At 37.6% G+C, this 21,489-nt stretch overlaps 1 protein-coding gene across 6 annotated transcripts in view; it reads left to right on the top strand.

Moving 5' to 3' along the window:
• Positions 1–522: 522 nt before the first annotated feature.
• The window catches only part of FGFR2 (fibroblast growth factor receptor 2), a 158,225-nt gene continuing 137,258 nt past the window's right edge, over positions 523–21,489 (top strand). For 2 of the 6 annotated variants that reach the window (XM_087872956.1, XM_087872953.1), the window contains exon 1: positions 523–699. The gene's annotated coding sequence lies outside the window, so the exon portion shown is untranslated. The remainder of the gene's footprint in view (positions 700–21,489) is intronic. The other 4 variants (XM_087872961.1, XM_087872958.1, XM_087872955.1 and 1 more) reach the window with 3 other exon arrangements.

Below are 21,489 nucleotides of genomic sequence, written 5' to 3'. Positions count from 1 at the left end.
CTCCTGTTAAAGCCATGACTCATAGCATGGATAATTACCCAAGGGGCATAATTTTTGCATGTCCTGGGAGTAATTGCAAAATAATTCATAATTGTTTGTGAGTCAAGGATCCAGTTTTGGACTGCTGCTGCTGATAATCCTTGTGTAAAACAACGAAGTCTGGGTTTTTTGGGTCCGTAATGGCATTATTTGAGATAGAAAAATGGGGTCACTATTACAATTGGAAACCACTGAGTTAAATCATTAAATGCTTATAAGATCCAGGTGACCACATAACAATCCAAACATTGGAATAAAAGATGCCTGAGCCCCAGCTTGCTGATTTGCTTTGTCATAAACTTCTGTCATTGAAAAGAGTCCCTTTGGGGAAAAACCTTGGATCCCTGAAAATTAAACGAGTAGCAGTTTTTCGGATTATAGAAAAGAGAAGCCTCTGTCTCACGTATGATGTGTTTGGGCTCTCTGTACGTTCAAGGCATGCAGTGAGTTAACTTTGCCTTGTGATACCATTTTCTGACTTACAAGTCTGTGCCTCTGCCTCTCTGTATGAATGCCACCCACACAAAAGGGGAACGATGTCAAGCCGCAACTTGCAGAAGGTAGTGTAAGACACACCTATGCAATCACAGCTTTGCTACTCTAGCAAACTCTCATGTTCCCGAAGTCTCTGCATGAACTGAGTGAACAAATACAGGCCAGGTACTATTGAAGCTTCATTCTTTTTCAAATTGTACTTATATGATTTTCTTTTCTTTTCTTTTCTTTTCTTTTCTTTTTTTACTGCTGGATATATGGGAATACAGAGAGGGCATTTTAATCAATGAATTCTCTCTGTGTTCCTTGAATGGATTGAGTGGAAAAAGGACTCACGTGTTTATTAGGAACAACGCGGCTACTGGCAAGGGTTGGACTGGCTGATGCCTCTCTGTTTGGGCTTGGTTGTTTTCAAGGCAAAATACTGCTACATTTTGTTTTCTGCTTAGTTTTATTTACAAGGATGTGGACAGTGCAAGGATCATGTGAATTTCTTAGTAAGCTGTTGCTTGGGTAAGATACAGAGGAAAAATTGTCTGTAGCTGACAGAGCACTTTAGATGTGAAACTATGAACAAAGCATCGCCTAATTTTCATCCTAGCTTGGTTTCTGCTTGGCTTTAAAAATGTCTCTTCTGTAAAATGCTTTTTGTGTGTGCGTGTATGTCTATGGGAACAAACAGTGATGGGTATCACCAGAAGAAATCAAATCTAATTGAAAAGATCTATAAAGTGAAACAAGGCATAGATAGATAGTGGCAAACATTCATTCTCTGTCAGTTAAAAGCAAAGTCATGTTATTTATAATATTTAGGGGGGAAAACTTTGCAACAACAAGAAAATATATCTGATTGCACATGTACATGCAAATACATATACATATTTGTAGGTGCGAACACATTTATTTTTCAACTCTATTCTTTGCCATTGAATTAGACAGTTCAGCATTAACTGTGGTACCACTCAATTGCTTTGGATAAGATAAATAAGCATCCATGCATGTTTTTATGACAATGAGTTTTCTGGTATACAGATTTTCACAGAGCTCTTTATCTGGGTTTTATGTTTGCTTATATTGCACTGGGGTGCAAATACATTGTATGCTTTATTAGGTCTAGCTTAATTGTTAGTATTTTTGGTTAGCAGAGCTTGGAAGTATCTTTATCCGAGATCTGCAACATATTCAAGTGGACTACTATAATAAATGTGAAGCAGTGTAAATGTAATCTAGGTAATTCATACTCTGGTTTAATCTAGGGCTGATCATGCAATGAGAGGGATTGGGAAGCACTTTTAAAGTTAAATCAAAGTTGACATCCTAGTAAAGACACCAGGATGACTTTGCTAGCCCTTTCTGACAAGAATTTAAATGGTGGTGTTTAAAGTTTAACTGTAAAACCTTGTGGATTAGCAGACCTAAGATTAGCCCTTGAAGGAATACCTGCTTTTGTATCTACCTGCCTGCCTTATTTTTTTCTCCCAAAGACTTTCCTCCAGGTATCTTTGCAATTTGATATAAAATTCACATAACTGCCTGGAGAAAGACAAGCTTTTCATTTGAAGAATCCTGATCACGAGACACCAATGGCACCAAGATTCTTTCAACACTTTTTATCCTCCTACGCAAGTTTATGTAATGCTCTAACATGCTTTTATTTATTTTATTTATTTATCAAATTTAGGTACCGCCCATCTCTCAGATGTTAGCCTCAGATATGTTCAGGACTGTACAGTTAATCCAGTTCTTTAAACTGAAAATATAAATGCACAAATAGTTCATGAAAAGGCTGTTGTGTTATCTTTTCATCTAGTTGCAACCTGAACATAGAAAGGTACTTTGTAAGGCTGTTGTGCTAAAGTTCTGTTTGCATATCTTTATTTTTGTAACTGCAGCATGCTACTGAAAGTGTGCAGTTCCTGCCTTGAAATATTTTATGAATTTGAACTGAAGAGTGGGTTCTAAGTGGAAGAAAGGCATACAGGTAGTCCTGCGTTACAACAATTCATTTAGTGACTGTTTGAAGTTACAAAGATACTGAAAAAAGTGATTAATGACCATTTCTCACATTTACGACCAGTGGTGGGATTCAGCCAGTTCGCACCCCTTTGGGAAAACCAGTTTTTAACTTTCTGAGCAGTTTGGCAAACTGGTTGTTGGAAGAAATCATTAGGGAAGAGAACAGGTTGTTAAATTACTTGAATCCCACCCCTGCTTACGACCATTACAGCATCCCCATGGTTACGTGATTTACATTTGGATGCTTGGCAACTGTTTTGTATTTATGACTGGGGTCATGTGATGACTTTTTGTAACCTTCTGACAAGCAAAGTCAACCAGGAAGCCAGATTCACTTAACAACCGTGTTACTAACTGAATAATTGCAGTGATTTAGTTTTAAAAATGTGGCAAGAAAAGTTGCAAAATGAGGCAAAACCCTCTTAACAAATGTTTCACTTAGCCACATATATTTTGAGCTTGATTGTGGTTGTAAATCAAGGACTACCTGTAGTCATAATTAATAATAGGGAAGCCTATCTTCTTGCTGTATCTCTTCAGTGCATTCCTTCTTCCACAGAAGTTTTCCATCTGATTTTCATAAGTATCTGTCCAATGCAATTTCAGATAAATTACTGAGAAGACCATCAGGTCTGGTTTGATTTTCTGTATATGGTCAAGATGGAAGCAAATGAGCCATGTGCAGAGAAGGTCTCATAGATCAATTTCACCCAAGGAGAAATGTAATGAACAAAAAAAAAAAAAAAAACCACCATGGAGATGACTTATCTGTTTATTTATTGAATGCATATAGTCACCAACCTCAAGTTGGTGACTTTAGGCCATTCACCATACATACATACATGATATCATTCAAGAAAAGGCAAGACCCTTATTTGAGATCATCAGTGCTGGATGGGTAGAGTAGTCCATCTGTGATCTATGGACTTGAGATTGTCTACCTTTGACATTACATCTTTAAAACATCTGTTCAGAGCATACGTTTTCTTTCCATCTCTCATTATCCCTTGAAATGGGAGAAAAATTGTTTCTTGGGAAACTCCTCCCTCCACTGACTTATGAAATGAAGCCAGCAAAAGAGCAGTAATTTGACAGAGGAATGAGAACTCCTGTCTACATCAGGAGCTATTTCCTGGGCATAGCAATAAATACCTCTTTAGGAACACATACATGAGATTAGCAGAAGATTTAGGCATAAGACTTGGACAGGTAACTAATTTTATTGATAAACTTAATTACAACCAAGATCCACTTTCAATTACGAGGAAGATATATTGGCCTAAGAATCTAGATTTCTAGATTCTACATAAGATCCAATGTTTAAATACTTTTTCCTTTTGTTGCAAAGGAATAGTTGCCATCCATTTTTCATCAGGGCCTGTAGATGGTGTTCAGCATGTCTTTTACAAAATATAGTATTTTGTTTTTTGGGTCTATGCTCACCTCCTCATATATCAGCCTGCCAGCTCCGGTCTTCAGACTTTTAATATTTCACATCTCACATCTGAGCAAAAACCTGCAGGTTTCAATTTGATGACTGATTGATGTGATTTAATAATATACTAAGAGTATTAGAGGCTTGTTAAATGACACAGGTTATTCAAAGGAGAGCTAACTATGATTTGCTTCTGGAATATTCCAGAATTATAAATTGGCTGAGGAACAAGAAAGGTTAATTAGTTAGAAAGCTTGCATAACATAAGACAAAAAAATTGCTGAATGCACTTTTATGCTGCATAAAACTATATAGGTGATATGCTGCCTGGAGAACTAAATAGTAGGTCTTTTCATTTAAAATAATTGTGGAATGGTCTGAATGGGAAAGGCTGATGAAAAATCAGGGAAGATCTTTTTAAGATTTGCCTATATTTATGCTCAGTCTTTCAATCTGTAAAGAAAAGTTAATAGCACAAAACTTTAAGTAGCCTCCGGGGATTGTACTGCAAAGTCATTGATGTTACACATCAAGAAGATCTCACCATTCTAAGTGCTAGAGGGAACATAATTGTATTCTGAACCTACAACAGAACAAAATAATTTTGTGTGGGCTTGTATCTCCGAATAATTAGCAATATTTTTTTTTCTAATGGGATTGATTGCACCGTTGCAGATGGTAAAAGATTTGTCTGTCAATCTTTCCAATTATGCATGGTTTTTTTAATGCTGGGGCAGCTAGTTAAGTGGTCAGACCACCTTACTGTTTTTAAAAGATACTTTGAGATCTAAAATTAACTTATTTTCTTAAATTAAAAATAAGCAGACACTGAATTTTTCCACAAACACATCCACAACCAGTTAGTGTACATCTGGAGGAGGGCGGTCCTATGTTTGGTTTTCAATGTATCATGCATATTCCAAAATGTTAAACAATTAGTAGCTGTAGAATAACACTTTTAAATAAAGTTTATGTACTGTTCAAGCATGCAAACTGACTTGCAGCTTGGCTTCAGCGCCATAAACTTACATCTATTTATATTATAGAGGGGCATTTTAGCAAGTGAAAATGAAGTGAAGACATTCCACAAGTTGCTTAGAAGTGTTAGAATAGCCTTTTTTAATTTTTTTAAGAGTAAAAAGAGCTGTGTATATGTTTCTCTGTGTGTGTTAAAATGTGCTGATGAGTAGACCTTTCTGGCTTTCTTATAAAGAAGAATCCCTGAAAAATTATTTATTTTACTTGTATAAAATATGGCATAGTTTAATTCCACTGAAGGATTGGCTTCACTCCAAAAGCAAGCAGGATGTGGGTTTTATAAGTCTTTTAACGGAGAGTCTACTGTTTAGAATGGACTTGGATTTCGACTTTATGTTATCATTTGCTAGTGTTTGTTTATGAAATATACTATCTGAATTTCCGTGGTGGGATCTGGAGGTACTATAATTTCAGTTCAGCCTAAACATAAAAGTTTAGCCTAAAGAAAAGATTGCAGCACTCTGGCATATTTTGAACAGAGAGAATAATATAGTCAGCTGCTTTGGTTACTGCTTTGGATTAGTACGTTGTATGAACCCAGCTATTGAAGATCAGTCAACAATTTGAGCCACTTGGCTAAATCAAGGCATTGCTAAATATAATGTGGGCTCATTAGCCTGAATTTGGAATGCAACTGTAAGACCGCAGTGGTGAAATCTTCCACTGGAAAGTTTCTCCCAGGTTGCTATCCTGCTTTATCATGAGCAGCATATATTTTCTTCTTGCAACAGATCAGTGGAAGAGAAATTTGATTTAATTCATGACTTATTTTTGATGACTTAGGATGTATTTCTGAAACTTGGGCCAGTGAGCATGATGCCATTTAACACAAAAGTGTCTTCCAAGTTATGTATTGGAGTTAAGGTTGCTTATTTTACCTTAGTAAGTTAAGGTTAATTATTTTCTCAGCCTTCTAGTAGACCTGACCAAGCGCCTGCATTTCCAGTTGTCAATCCAAGACAAAACAAGGAGTCAATGAACATATTGTTTAATCTGCCTAAATTGATGGGATTAATCTCTGGAACAACAACTGAGTCTCCAAAATTTAAAGAAAATTATTATCTACAGTCTAGCCAGTTTTGAAATGGCAGCTGTTTTAGTTACTTTGAGGATCAATTCATTGGAATCTCTTGGATACTTTATCAAGCATTGAGATAATAGGTGTTGTTTTGATGGAAGGAGGATTGGCAGAACCGTCTGAGCTAATTCTGTTTATTCTTGACTGACAGGACTCAGAAATAAAGGTCCTTACGCTGCTGATTTCCCCTCTTTAGTTGATCTTATGTAATATTTCTGTACAAAACTGCTCAGTGAAGCTGACCAGCATTTCAGACTAGATCATAAGGGGAGAAAAAAACAATTGGAAAGAGTTGTAATTTGGAGAGTACTGTAGTTAGCAATAAAAGGTGTTTAGCAGCCTATTTTCACAATCCTCTGTTCCATACAATTTTTTTTCATGGCCATGTTATGTGATTAAAAAGACCTTTCGTGAAAAGAAAACCCATAACTTATTCAATTAATTATATCATACTTAAGATTTAGCTTTTCTCTAAATTTCCCAGCAATGTAGCTAAGTTATCAGTTATCTTGGTTGGAAGAAAGGATGGTTCCAAAATGCTGTGTAAAAGAGTCACTGCTAAAGCTTGGAGACAGATTTATTTATTGGTATCCAATTCTTGCAATTAGATTTGAATACATTGCAGTCTCATACTTTCTCCATTCTTTCTTCATCTCACAAAATATAAGAAAGGACCACTGTCCCAACTATAAAAAGAAGGGCAGAGGAAAGGAAAGAATGTCGTCAAGACAAGCTCAATTCCTGATTACAGAAATTCCTGATGGCAGTTTTCCTGACAAGACTATGGAAATGGTTAACCACTGCATTTTGAGAGTTGCTTTTTGATTTTTCACTCTGGCCTACAGAATTGGGCTTTTGTCACAGGCTTCCACTCAGCTGCTAATTATGTCCTATGTTACTTCAGAACCCAGAAAGTTTAGAGAAAGACCTATTTGACTTTTTTTTTCTGTTTTTGCCTAACAAAAGGTTTTGTCCACCAATGAGTTTTACACTGGTGTTCTTTTATTTGAATTGGCTTGTATTTGGTTTATTCAGGTTGGTTTGCATGCTTTTTTTCCTTCCAAAAGCGTTAAGATTATCAATAACTGGTTGACAGTTATCTCCATGATTAATGTCCCACACTGTAACCATTGGGATATTAAATCACTGATTAAATCTGCACTGGGCAAAAAAAAAATTGAAATTTCAGTGGTCAAAAAGGAACAAGAGTCCCATCCCTATGAAAAAGTGGAAAGCTTGTAGCCCACTAGCATATTTTTTTAATAGTCACCTTTCTAACTGACTGGATAATAAAGAAAACAAACAAACAAAAACCATGGAGGTCCTTGTACTTTCAGATTTGTAAGGGGTAAAATGGATGCTTTAAACCTTTTTGCAAAACCTAGAACATCCATTTCACTTATTAAAATAGCTGAACCCGCTAAAACAGGGGTGTCGAACTCAAGGCCCAGGGGCTGAATTCAGCCCCCGTGGTGCTTATATCTGGCCCGTGGGACCACCTGGAAACAGCTGGCCTGTGGTGCCTCTGCCAGTAAAAAGGGAGCTCAGGAGAGCCGCGGGCGGCCCTCCTGAGCTCTGTTTTTGCTGGCAGAGTGTTGCAGGAAGCTGTTGCAGCCAAAAATGGAGCTCGGGAGCCCGTTTTTGCTGGCAGAGCGCTCAGGCCACCACAGGCACACCCAACACGAGTGAGGTCAAGCTGGCCACACCCACTCTGGCCATGTCCACCCTGCCCCCGAGGTAAAACACAGTCCTGATGCGGCCCTCAATGAGATCGAGTTTGACACCCCTGCTCTAAAATATAACCCTGGCTGCACTATGAAGACCACTTTTTAAAATGCTGTGCAAACTTGGTGTGGCTCTTGAGTCAACGGAAGTTGCATTCCTCTGCAATATTGCAATGTACAGGAAAGCACACCTGCACTGCAAGTAGAATTTGTGCAGTTGTAGAGGTTAAGGAGATGTGTCATTGTAGAGGTTATGGAGATGTGTCATTTCCCCTTTTGAAAAAAAACATTTTTCCACATGCTGTCACTGTTGATTGAAGGGCATATTAGAGTACTGGTCGTGTATGCTAACCATAGCTAATTTTCCAAGGCATATCTTGCAAATAAATTTTAAGAACACATGCAATTAATTCTTGTCCTTCCTCCACTAGGAAACTTGAAATAGCATCAGGAAAGATAGCCTAGTAAGCATTACTCCCTTTTCATCTCTTCTGGTGATACAGACAACACTATGGCATTCAACGGGTAGCTGGGGTGGGGGACAGGGAGTTGGTTTGAGCCAGGATGTGGTTTATTTAGTTGGCTTAAACAATGTGAGACAATTAAAGTAAGTCATTTAGTATCCCATATGTACAGTAAGCGTGTCCTTCATTTTGCATTCTGAAACTCCATTACTGTGGATATATTGAATCAAATGTTGTATTCACATTGAGAACATGATTCAATGTTTTAAATAATCGTAATAGTTTAAGCCTCTCAGTAGTACACATAGACCAAAAAAATGAAGGCAGAGAATGATCAGAGCTCTGCCCCTTTTTACAGGCAATACTCATAAATGGGGCAAAGCTCTGATCATTTACTATAGCTGCCATCTTGACTGTTTGACACCTTGGAGAACATCCCTTGTATCCTAACTTTTGGAACTTTTCTATCACCCAACTATATTACTGGCTTTTTCAAAGGGCTGAAGAAAATTCAAAACTTGAACTTGGTATCTCTATTGTACTCTAAAGCACGTTAATGAAACATTTTACATCCTTTATGTCAGGGGTTTTAAACTCGCGGCCCACAGGCCAGAGGCATTTCATGCTGGCCACTCCCACCCCCATTTTAATGAAGGGAAAAAAAGTCACGATACATCACGTGACGACAACATGACCCTGCGAGTTTGACACCCCTGCTTTATGTACTCTTCTCAAAGTTTTCATTTACTATTGGTTGGATAATGAAGAATACTTTTTTTTTTTAAAATTTGATTTATATGCTGCCCTTCTCAGGGCAGCAGAGACTCAGGGCGGCTTACAATGTGCTCAGCAATAGCCTTCATCCTTTTGTATATTTATACAAAGTCAGCTTATTGCCCCCACAACTGGGTCCTCAAATTACCTACCTTAGAAAGGATGGAAGGCTGAGTCAACCTTGAGCCTTGGCGAGATTTGAACCTGCAGTAATTGCAGGCAGCTGGTCTTACTTCATAACCTCAGATGAATGCTTAGAGACAATAATAATAAAACCTGGATGTACATTGATTACATAATGTATAAGTTTATACATTATTATGATTTTCACACACTTACTCAGCCCCCATCTCCTCACCAGTTTTAAGAACATCAAAAAAAGACATTGGTGTGTGATAGATATTTTGAAGCTTGATGACCAAGATACTTGGTGAATTTATAAACCTTAAAAACATATGTAGGGAAGAAAAGGGGCAGGGTTTTTTTAAAAAAAGATTCTCATGCTATTTTCTGTCTAGAGGAAAATCCTCTCCAAGCTATTGTTTGGCAATATGTGTGTGTGTGTGTGTGTGTGTGTGTGTGTGTATGAATATATATATTCATTTACGTAATTTTTACTACAGAACATGTGAGAGCCTTGCAAAGTTGGGGAAATGACATTGAAAAAAATGTTTAACTCCTTCCATTCAGTGCAACAATCTCAATTAATGCTAAGGCAATTGTTTTTAATTTACCCCACATACACATGCACACCCATAAACACCCACCCACCCATAAACACACGTACAGCATGAGCATAGAGCTATATGCACCAACAGCCCTTTACAAATTCCACAGATTGTATCTATCATGGATCTCCAATATCATGTATTATTTGGCTTTAGGATGTTACATACTGTTAGGATCATTCAAAAAGTACTAGTAAATCAACTATTTGTTCTGGCTTCAATCTAATAATATTTCCTTGTTAGCAGTAACCAAGATTTATCAAACTTTATGCTGTTACTATGATTTTTAGGAATAAATAGCATAAAAGCACAATTGGAGTTACAACAGAGAACATATGTGCTATGGATGCTTGATGCTTTCTTAAATGTGGAAAATGGACGAAGGAAATACTGAGATTTATCAGTAATGAGCATGTCCTGGTTGCAAACTGCAGGTGATCCAATAAGGAAAGTGTTTTCTTTTGTCCCATTGTTCTTTTATATCCAAAACACCAATAATTTGTTCCCTGTTTTGATTGGGTTGGAAGGAAGGAAGGAAGGAAGGAAGGAAGGAAGGAAGGAAGGAAGGAAAGAAAGAAAGAAAGAAAGAAAGAAAGAAAGAAAGAAAGAAAGAAAATGATTTGTGGTACAGCGGTTTTCACAAGTAAGAATTATATATATGTTCCAGTATGGGTAAAGATATGGTACGTTTTAGGGGACAACATTATATTGAAAGAATAGCTTGTTTTTGCTGACTGAATTCACACATCATGCTTAGCTATAATATGGCTTGTATGGTTTGGCTCAGTGATTTTGGCTTGCAAAATAAATAAAGTATGTGTGAACCCAATCAATGGTATCACCATTATTTACCTCACAGACGTTTATTATTCCTAGAATCACTTCATTAATTTTTATATACAAACTTTTAAAATAAAGCAAATAATAATGAAATGCACTTAATGATTTTGTTGTACATATAGCTGTAAAATTGAAGTAAGAAATGGGATGTGGACTTGAAAGTATAAAACTAGATCATAGGAAGTTGCAGGGAATCAATCTGGAATGTAAAATGATGTTTCATTCATCAGTGACAGGTGTAGCTAGCATGTTCCTTTTTCTTTCATTCAAGAGCTCAAGGAAAATGCATACGGTTGCCTCCAATTTACCTCACAGTACTCTGAGATACATTGGACTGAAAAAGAATGACGGAACCAAAATCACCCAGTAAGCTTCAATGGCGAAGGGTGACAGATATTGTGTTTCAAGGCTTGGTCTGAAGGCACCTGATACAGCAGTGGGATGCTGAAACTAAGCACCAGCAATATTTTAGGCTTCTGGCTACAATTCAGAATATTGTTTTTGACCTTTAACACCTTATAATATGCTTGGCTCCTAGGTATTTTCAGGACCATTTTCTCTAGTTTGAATTAATCTACCCTGTACTCCCATCCTGAGTGAGAATGTGGCAGGTTTTCACTCCTTGTGAAATGAGGTCAATGGGCCTTGGTAAAGTTCCCATGGGAAAAGTTTTTTTTGGTAGTGGCTCCCAACACATTTCTTGTTTGAGGTCTGATCAGCAACAACTCTGGTTTCACTTAAGAAGGGAATAATGTTAGAGTTACTATAAAGGACTTTGACATCTGAGATGGCTTATGTGGACCAGCACTATAAGGGGATGCCTGTGTTATAATTTTCATAGAGGTTTTTATTTGCATTTTATTTTACACATTTATTCTTGCACTTGGATTCTAATGGCATAGAAATGAGAATGACAGCTTAAAAAGATAGGTGAAACAACGGTATAGGAATTTGTCGGCTTCTAAATTGGTGTGTGTGTGAAAGTCAACAACTCTCTTTAGCCCTTATAATTGGCCATGCTGGTTCATGGGAACTAGTAGAGACCAATATTACTTGGAGCCTCACAGGCTTCCCACCTGCTAGTACAGACTGAAATTAGATGGATGCAAGCTAACTAGTTTTCATGGCAAAAATAAGATGACGATGTAAATGTGTTTGTGAACAATGATCTTGTTAATTGTTATTTATTTCAATCCCTAAGCATAATAAATCACATGAAAATAGTCGTACAAATTTCCAGAAGCAGTTTCAAAACCTCATCTCCCCTATTGCTCCCAGTTGTGGGGGTCTCACACAATCTTATATATTATATATTGCCATCATTTGGATTGTGTGGAGGCTTTGCATACAGGCTGGTACTTGCAAGTAAATTTTCTTATTCAATAATCTCTGTTCAATAATCTCTGTTCAGCATGGGAGGTCAAGGGTGGAATTCTTTCACAGAGTAAATGAGAAAGATAGAACTGAGAGTATAACCCCACTTCTGCAGCTGTGGCATAGTACCCTACATACAAGCAATGTGTGCGGTCTTAGGTAGTTCCAGCTATAAGAATCAGTTTGTTTACAGATAATGTCAAGGTAGCTGCTTCCAATTCTCTTACACTTGACTCCTGAGCCTTCTTTTCTTAGAAGACATTTTCTGAACTCCCTAAGGCGTTGAACACAACAAATACATTTATATGAGGAATAGAGGGCCAGCATACTATATGTACCATGAACTGTGCATCCAAATTTAGACTATGTTCCAGCAGAAGATTTTGTCCATCCTAGATCCCTATAACATGACACTGGGGGAAAAAATATTATTTAGCACCCATACAGGTCCTCCTTAGATAAGATGAATTAAATACAACACTTATCAAAATGCTTTATTGCATATTCCTCATTCCCAGAGCCTTGGGCTTTATAAGGCAAGGACATTCATCTAATGGTTATCTAAATTGCCTACATCAGATCTGCCCCCACATGCTTGGTATATGTTTGTTCTGTCTGATTTAGCAATCCCTTTGAAGAATTGGAAGAGGTTATCTATGTTCTCACCAGCAAACGCAGGGTGTGCCCAATGATGAAGGGTGTGTGACAGCATAGTTGAATTACAGTGGAATTTATCCCAGAGGCCATAATTGCCTTTGTACTCGGTCTGGGTATCAACAAAGAGAATAACTGGATAAGAATCCAAAAACTTTAATGAGCAGAGAGTGAGAACTGGCTAACTTTACCACAACAGTAGCTCCATTAGAAACAAGAGTTCTTTAACTTCATTATGAAAGACATTTCCTAGAGAACTACAGGGACAGGATTGCACACTGCCAAACTTCCTTGTAAACATGAATTGCACATTTGATCTTATCTTGTAAAATTGTTAATCTTCATTGTCTTTTCCATCTTAGCTACCTGAACAGATACAAGGCTCAGAAGGCAACCAAATGAATTGCAAAACAAGCTATATTCTGTATAAGATTGTCTAATTGCTGCACAGGTCCATCTGGTCTGTTATGCAGCAGTTCCTACTAGAACTGATCTAATGATAATTCTCTGGTTCAGGTATAACATGTACAGTAGGAACATTTCCTGGTTTGGGACTAGATCAGGATGAACCAGTCACATGTGACATAAGCTGCAAATCAAACAATATTGTTGAGCTGGCTCTGGAGAAATGGATTTCCCATTACTTGGAATGAAAAAAAATCTCTTAATTCTAGCATAGCTTTCCTTGTTATTTCAGTGATACAACCTGTGTAAGGTGAATGCACTAACTTGAGTTTTAAAATGAATTCAGAGGTGCTACCCTGACATTTTAAAAATATTTTCTTCTCCTTCAGCTGGTTAGTGTATCACAGGGTTGTCAAACTCGCGGCCTGCGGGCTGGATGCGTTACATGCTGGCCACCCCCACCCCCATTTAAGCGAAGGGGGGGAAAGTTGTGATACATCACGTGACGACAACATGTCATTGTGAGTTTGACACCCTGGTGTATCATAACAGAGCATGTCTTCACAGAAGGCTCCTTGGGAAAAAGTGAAAGAGTTCCTAGATTGTACAGCTTCCAAACAAACTACAACAGAAAAAGCTGTAGTTTCTTTAGGCTTCTGCTAGACAGAAGCCAAGTAGTTATGAGGAAGATACACTAATATACTGCTTGTTTTAGTAAACCACAGTTCTCAACTATTTAGGTTTACACAGTGTGCAAATCAGAGGTAAAATCCAGCAGGTTCTGACAGGTTCTGAACAATTGGTAGCGGAAATTTTGAGCAATTCGGAGAACCAGTAGCGGAAATTTTGAGTAGTTTGAAGAAGCAGCAAATACCACCTCTGGCTGGCCCCAGAGTGGGGTGGGAATGGAGATTTTGCAATATCCTTCCCCCAGGAGTGGAGAGGAATGGGGATTTTGCAATATCCTTTCCTTGGAGTGGGGTGGGAATGGAGATTTTGAAGTATCCTTCCCCTGCCATGGCCACCAAGCCACACCCACCAAGCCACACCACGCCCACAAGCCATGCCCACATAACTGGTAGTAAAAAAATTTGGATTTTACCACTGGTGCAAATCCTCTTAAAATAATGTATTCCTTCTCTTTCTCTGGTGAAGACAGGTTCTATGATGTAGAAACTGTTGCTATCAGCTATATGCTACTAAAACCTGCATGTGTGTTTGTTTGTAATCTTCAGTTGAGCAAAATTGAAAGGTATAAGCAACAATAAATAAGCCAAGGTAACTCCAATGAGCTAGAGAATGTTGGGATTCATGATTCCTATGGGAATGAAATTTAGGGGCATTATGGTTGTTTCAACACCTCTGTCATATCACCAGATTTAACCATAGTGATGTGGTCCTGGTTTCCATAATTTTCTGACAGTTTCCCAGAAAGCAATGGGGAAGCTGGCGGGAACTATAAAGTTGATTGTAATTGCCAATTCTCTCTGTAACCTTCTGAATGGAATGCTTTTCTTGTGGAAAACTTACAGGAAGAAAGTAATGGGGAAGCTGGCAGGAAAGGTTGCAACTTGCTCTGATCAGTCTCCCTGCCCCTTCCCCACACTTATGCACCCTCCTGCACCCAGAAGGAGCCACTTACCTATCTGTTGACTTTGGACTCATAACTTCCTGCTGGCTTCCACACTGATTTTCTTCCTGCAAGCTTCCCACAAGCCAATACATGGGGAAGTGAGAAGGAAGGAAGAAGGGGGAGGCAGGAAGTAACAGGGAGGAAAGAGAAGGAAAGAAGTTGGAAGGAAAGAGTGGGAAGGAAGGGAGGGACAAAGGAAGGAAGATTTCAAATGCTCCCTGCCAGCATTTGAAGTTCCCTGCAAGGGAACTCACTGTGAAAGTCAACAGGAAGTCACTATCTCACTAATTTTATGCCTGCCTATGGTTATGTATGCCTATATCTGTTTCAACAAGGAAATATCTCTGAAATGATGACCAAAGGCATCATGGTTCCCTAGAGATGCTGACTGGCATTTTGTCAATTTTGATGGCCAAATCTGGCTCTGGGTTCTGCCTCAGCTTCTAATAAGCAACCAAGTGGGAAGATCATTTAAAAGCAATTTATTAGAGTACTTTGCTAAAGTGGTGTCCCTCTAGGAAAAGGGGGAACCAGGAAAAATGGCTTACATTTACTTTTATAGTTAGCGCAACGAAGTTCTTCAAAGCAAAAGCTGATTGGTTTAGAAATGGTCAGCTGTCCAGTCACATCATAAGAATTAAAATATCCAATAATATGTGAGTGTAGCCATAGAAAAGAGCCTTGTATTGTGAGTAAAAGTAAAAGAAACATTTTCAAAAGAAAAACATCAAAATAGATTCTCAGCACTGCCCAAGGGTGAGCTTAAATATTTTCTTTGTTCATGGAGGTTTGAGAAAACTGTTATCTACAACAGAGGTCCCCACCCACCAGTCTGTGGACTGGTAGTGGACCCTGGCATGCCAGAAACTGGGCCACGCAAACAAGTGAAACCCCATTCCCCATGGGGATGCAGGCAGCATGCAAAACCATGCCCCCTCCAGTCTGCAGAAAAAAACTCTCTCCATGGAACAGGTTCCTCCATGGAACAGGTGCCCAAAAGTTTTTGGGGCCGCTGATCTACAATGTATCCAATGCTCTCCTGCAATCTGGTTTCTGAAAGAGAGGCTTTTCTTGAAGCTTAAGGCATGTGGCAAATTATTAGCAATACAGATAGTCCTTGACTTACAACAGTTCGCTTAGTGACAAAGTTACAAAGACATGGAAAAAAGTGTGCAGCATCCCCGTGTAATTTACATTTGGAAGCTTGACAACTGACTCACATTTATGACAGTTGCAATGTCCCGGGGTCATATGATCACCTTTTGCAACCTTCTGACAAGCAAAGTCAATGGAGAAACCAGATTCACTTAACAACCAAGTTACTGATTTAATAACTGCAGTGATTCACTTAACAAATGTGGCAATAAAAGTCGTAAAATGGGGCAAAACTCACTTAACAAATTTCTCACTTGGCAACCTAAATTTTGAGCTCAATTGTGGTGGTACGTTGAGGACTACATGTCCTGTACAGTTTAAAAAGCAAATTTAAAATTCAACAAAACCCACGTTGGTTAGACAGTGCAACAGTACTACAAAAACCATATTGCAAGTATTGCAAAGTCCCTCCTGTGTGGCCCTCGCTAGTTTTGAACTAAGACTAGCTTGCTCTTAAACCTGACTCTTCTTAAAATATGGCCAGTCTTAAGCCAAGTTGTGGATTGCATCTAGACGTAATTAATTATAATTTAGGCTTCTGGCAGTAAACTGTGATTAATTGAAATTAAAAACAAAAGCTTTGAAATTTCTCCTTGTGGTTGGACCGGGAATAGGAGTGGAAAGGAGGGAATGCCCAAGGACTGAAGGAGGGAAGGAAATTTATAAAAGTATAAATAAACCACAGCTTATAGCTGTGCCAGGCTAGTTAAATGATTTGTGATTGTGGCTAAATAACTTTTTGCATAGCTAGCAACATTTTTAGCTTTGAGATTTACCCAGGTTGCCAGGCCAGACTTATATAGAAAATTTTATTCCATTTACTCCTAATAATATATTACTCATTTCCTGCTGCCATTAATAGTGGGAAAACAAAGTTCTACTTTCCACCAGTCAATTGTGTGAGAGTAGCAGGCAATGAAAACCCACTGATTCCTTTCTTACTAGGAACCATCCAATGGGAAAAGCAGGCAAAACTTTTTCCATTAATAAACTGTGGGGTGAATCGGAGCTTTACTTCAAAATGAAAATGGCCCAGTCAGAGAACAAGCTAAAAATACAGGAATTAACATTGTTAAGAGCTTCAGAAATATCCAGCCTAGACATTTTCTTCATTTTGCATTTGATGTGGTGGAAGGAAGCAAAAGTTTAAGTACAGTTTTTCTGTTTACCTCTACAGTTCGCAAAGAACATACAGTTGTCTATTATTGTACACTTTAATCTGATTTTTCTAATCGCCAAAGAAAAAGAAAAGTTACAATGATTGAAAACTTACTAATCCCCATGAAATAGAGATTTATTAAATACAAAAGAGGAGATTTATTAAAAATATTTCAATAATTAACAATGCTCAGAAGAACAGAACGATTACTCAAGAGATACACTTTTAGTTAGTCAAATATTTCTAGAGGAGGAGGAGCTTTGGTCTGCTGTAGCAAAAAAAATAAAGGAACTGCCATGTTTAGGCTTTTTCTCACTGTTCAGGTGGAGCATTAGCTACTCATCCTTGAGTTGGCAGGAAACTGGACTGGCATGAAACCAGCTGCTCCTCTGCTGTTCCTAAATTGCCAAACAAATCAGCTAATTCTACTTTATTGTAAAGGTACATTAACAGAAACTTGCAAGTCTGCTTTCCCAATGTCAACAGCCTGATCGATTAGGGTGGGTCCTTCCTAAATTTCTTTCTGATCACTGAACAACTTCAGGCTCCTCCCTTTTCTTGTCTGCAGCTCTTCCCTTCGTCCCTCAAGGTCATTCCTATATGCCATTACATCATTATGTGACAAATCTTAACAGATTTTACACACCTTGCAGCTGCCTTGGGTGGTGTAGAAGAACGAGAAAAACACTATTTGCCCAATAGTCACGCACTATTTAAAGTTGTTTTGGCAAGGAGAGTAGCTATATAAATTAAAGCAAATAAATTTATCAGTCATGGGTTGGCGATAAGTTGAAAGTAATATCCTGAGCACAATAAAAAATAAATAAATATTGCCAGGATATGACTATGGCTCAGATGCATACAGAATTAACTTGAGTAAGTATGGACAGTAAGAAGTATAGAAAGAAGAGAACTAGAAATGACATGGGGGTCCCTGAACTGATAAGTGATTAGCATATAAGAATGCTGATTTCTGCTTAAGACACGGATAATATTATGGGAGCTCTTTCTTAAGATACAGATAAAGGATTTCAATCTTCTACCTGAAGTGAATATGCTACAATGAAGAAAGTTACATAGTTTTGAATATCTAGTTATTGAATATCTAGTAATATGTAGTCCAGTACTCAATACTGATACACTACTTTTTAAATTATTTCTGTTGTTTCAAATATTTATTTTAAACTTTTTTTAACAAAAAAAGTCAGCTCAGAAAGCGTTATAGAAAAATGTCCATGCTCATGTTTAGATGGTGCAAATATAAAATATTTTATAAGACTATAAAATAAGGTAAAATGCTTTTAGCTACCATGAAGCATGGTAGAGCGGCTTTATGAATAGGCCTTGCATTTCTGGCACACTTGGCTTTGAAAGTTTAGCTTCGCTGAATTTTAAAACCATAGTAGGAGGAACCTCAAGGCATCAGATGAAAAGAAGATGCTAGGAATGTGTTCCAAAGTGTTCAAAAGCTGGAACAGGACTGAGTCAGTGAGAGCCAAGGCCATCAGGAAGTTCTCTAAATACTGCCTGTGGCTTACAGATCAGAGGGCAAGAACCAATAATTTAGACAAATAAATTGACCACAGCTTCACCACAGAAACCTCTCCCACATCCTTTGTAGATACCTAAAAGTGTTCACTTTCTCTCGCTGTCTTTCTTCCACACCCACTCAGTATAAATGAATTCTATATTTACAGACAAGACTATTGATACGCTGGGAAGGGGGGGGGGGCTATTGAGACAAGACTATTGACAAGGCTATTGTCAATCTACAAACTATACACAAAAAAGTTCAGAAAATTTCACCCTATTTGTGATACCAAGATATTAATTTATCCAGAGAACTTTCCTTATTGAGTGGACTGAAAATTATCAATAATAGCAGCTTTGGTTACAATTTTGGACCATGAGGTTCCTCTAATTTGATGTGGTTTTACTGTAATTCTAATTACAAATCATAAAGTACAGTAATTGAGTGATTTTTATTGACCAAAAAAATCTGAAACTAAGCCTATACCTTTGTTGAATTTGAGCATTTATTCATTTGGCTATTTTGCACTAAAAATTTCAAACAATTTATGGACAACTCTTTTTCAATAGCTCAGACCACGGAAAATCAAAGTAGAAGCTTATCCTTTAATTTCATGCTTTTGATCTTGGATATATATATATACTACTTCTGTCCTACTATCGCAGAACCATTGAGAGTGTCCTGACATACGGCATTCTTGCATGGTATGGGAGCAGCTCTGTAGCAGACAAAAAGCTCTACAGAGAATCATTAAAACTGCCCAGAATATTATTGGACTCCAGCTACCAGCCCTGGACGACATCTTCAAATTTCACTGTTTGAGAAAGTTGAATAACATTCTCAGAGATTCTTCCCATCCTGCTTACAATCTTTTTGGACTGTTGCCTTCTGGCAGAAGATACAGAACAATTAAAACTCAGACCACACATTTTCTGAATAGTTTTTATCCCAGCACTCAACAATGAACTAAAGGGCCACCATCAGTGAGCTGTTGGACAGTATTACTTGGTCTGTTGTGTGGATGTTTGGGTGGTTTAGGGGTGGGGAATTGTGGTGGGTGGGAGTGTGTTTGGGGATTGTTATGTGTGTTGGACCTGGTCTTTGGGTGTTAAGTGAATTTCGTTGTATGGGTATACTGTGTATACACATACAATGACAATACAGTTATTACACACACACACACATACACACACACACACACACACACATATATATGTAGGCCTTTGGTTACTTGGGTTTTCTCCCGCGTAAAATTGGAAGCGTCTTGGCGACGTTTGGACAAAGTCTCATTCGTCATCTTCAGGCTGGTGTTTTTGGCTTCGTGCTTCTAGGACCAATAAGCCGAAAACACCAGCCTGAAGATAACGAATGAGACTTTGTCGAAACGTCGCCAAGACACTTCCAATTTTACATATATATATATCTCAGATACCCAGCTTTGTTATCTGAACACACATAAAGACAACCCTGATAAGGAATACTGTAATTCTATTTATAGTGACTACTGAGGGCTGGCATCAAATCAAGTGAATCTAAATACCCTTCAATATGGGATATGAAAGATATCATTAGAAATATCTACTTCAGTAAAATGAGCACATGTGAGTTCATTGTAGCAGACATGTGACTTTTTAAAATTCACAGTATATTTTTAACTTCAAGATCCAAAACTCCCTATTTAAGACCCTGAAAATGTATAAATAGTGGGAATGGCTTGCAATAAGACCCTTCCAAGAATATTTGCTTTTTCATGAATGTAAACTAGTCCAAGCTTGCTCAGAATATTTATTTTATCCAGAATTTAAGACAGCAAAGGCTCCAGCTTGCCTCAAGGGTGACACAGTCAAAGTGCATTCATAATTAATCAAGAAGCACAGAACATGGGCTTCAAAATGTTAGACTGAATAGTTTCCAAAGTTAGAAGTGCCCTTGATTTCTGACACAGATTTGAACAGGATATAGCAGCAAACTTAAAATCTTTGCTTTGAATAATTTGATTGCTGTGAGTTCATAATTATTATCTTTGTGGGTTGCAAATTTAATAATCTTGTTGAAGACTCTTTCTGTTCTTGACAAGAACTCACTTGTTTGGTGACTCCAAGAAGTTGGTAATACAGGTAGTTGGTAATGAATACCAAAAGTTCTTAACTTGTTCAGTTTGTTTATCACTGATTTGCAAGTACAAGAAAGATTGAAAACGTTTTGAGTCAAAAGCTGGTTTAGTTAACTTCTAGGTTTTCTTTGTCACAGTAGGATCCTACTATTGTTAAACATTTATGGAGACCAACTTGGAATATTAGGGGGACTATTCTTGATACCTTTCTAAGATTGGAAGCGTGATAAAATAATTTCAAATTTTAGAAAGTGAAAGGAAATTGTATACTCTAAATATAGCAACTATAAAATAATATTTTTTAAAATTAAGAAATCCAGAAAAATTAGGTCCCCTACAAATTCTTCAATTGGAGATTGATTAAAAGTCCTGAATTTGAAACTGCCAACCATTCAGGCATGGGGTCAAAAATCAGCAAGTTTATACTATTGTTGTTGTCATTCGACAAAGAAAATTGGTAGCAGTTGTAAGTAGCCCAGATCCCCGATAAAATTGGATTATGAGAATAGGAAGTAGGATTGCTAGAATATTTAGAATCCGAGTTAGACAAATTATAAATACTGATATGCTTTGCAGTGCATTTTTACATGATATACATATTTTAAATATATGATTGCCCTTGCAAACATAGGTAATTACATCCTATATGAAAAAGTACAGTTCTTATGACATTGCTAATGTAGATATATTCACTTTAAAAATGTATTTGCTTTGTATGTAGTGAATTCAATGCATCATAAAAAGACAGTAAGGTGAATTTAGCTAGCCTATGTGAGAAAAACACAGGTGTGATTGTGAGAGGATGGATGATGAAATGGTTAAAATGGTCTTGAG

Source organism: Pantherophis guttatus, chromosome 6 (assembly GCF_059756535.1).
Source record: "Pantherophis guttatus breed Tessera chromosome 6, ASM5975653v1, whole genome shotgun sequence".
Taxonomy (NCBI): Eukaryota; Metazoa; Chordata; class Lepidosauria; order Squamata; family Colubridae; genus Pantherophis; species Pantherophis guttatus.
This window is presented reverse-complemented; position numbering and strand designations above follow the sequence as displayed.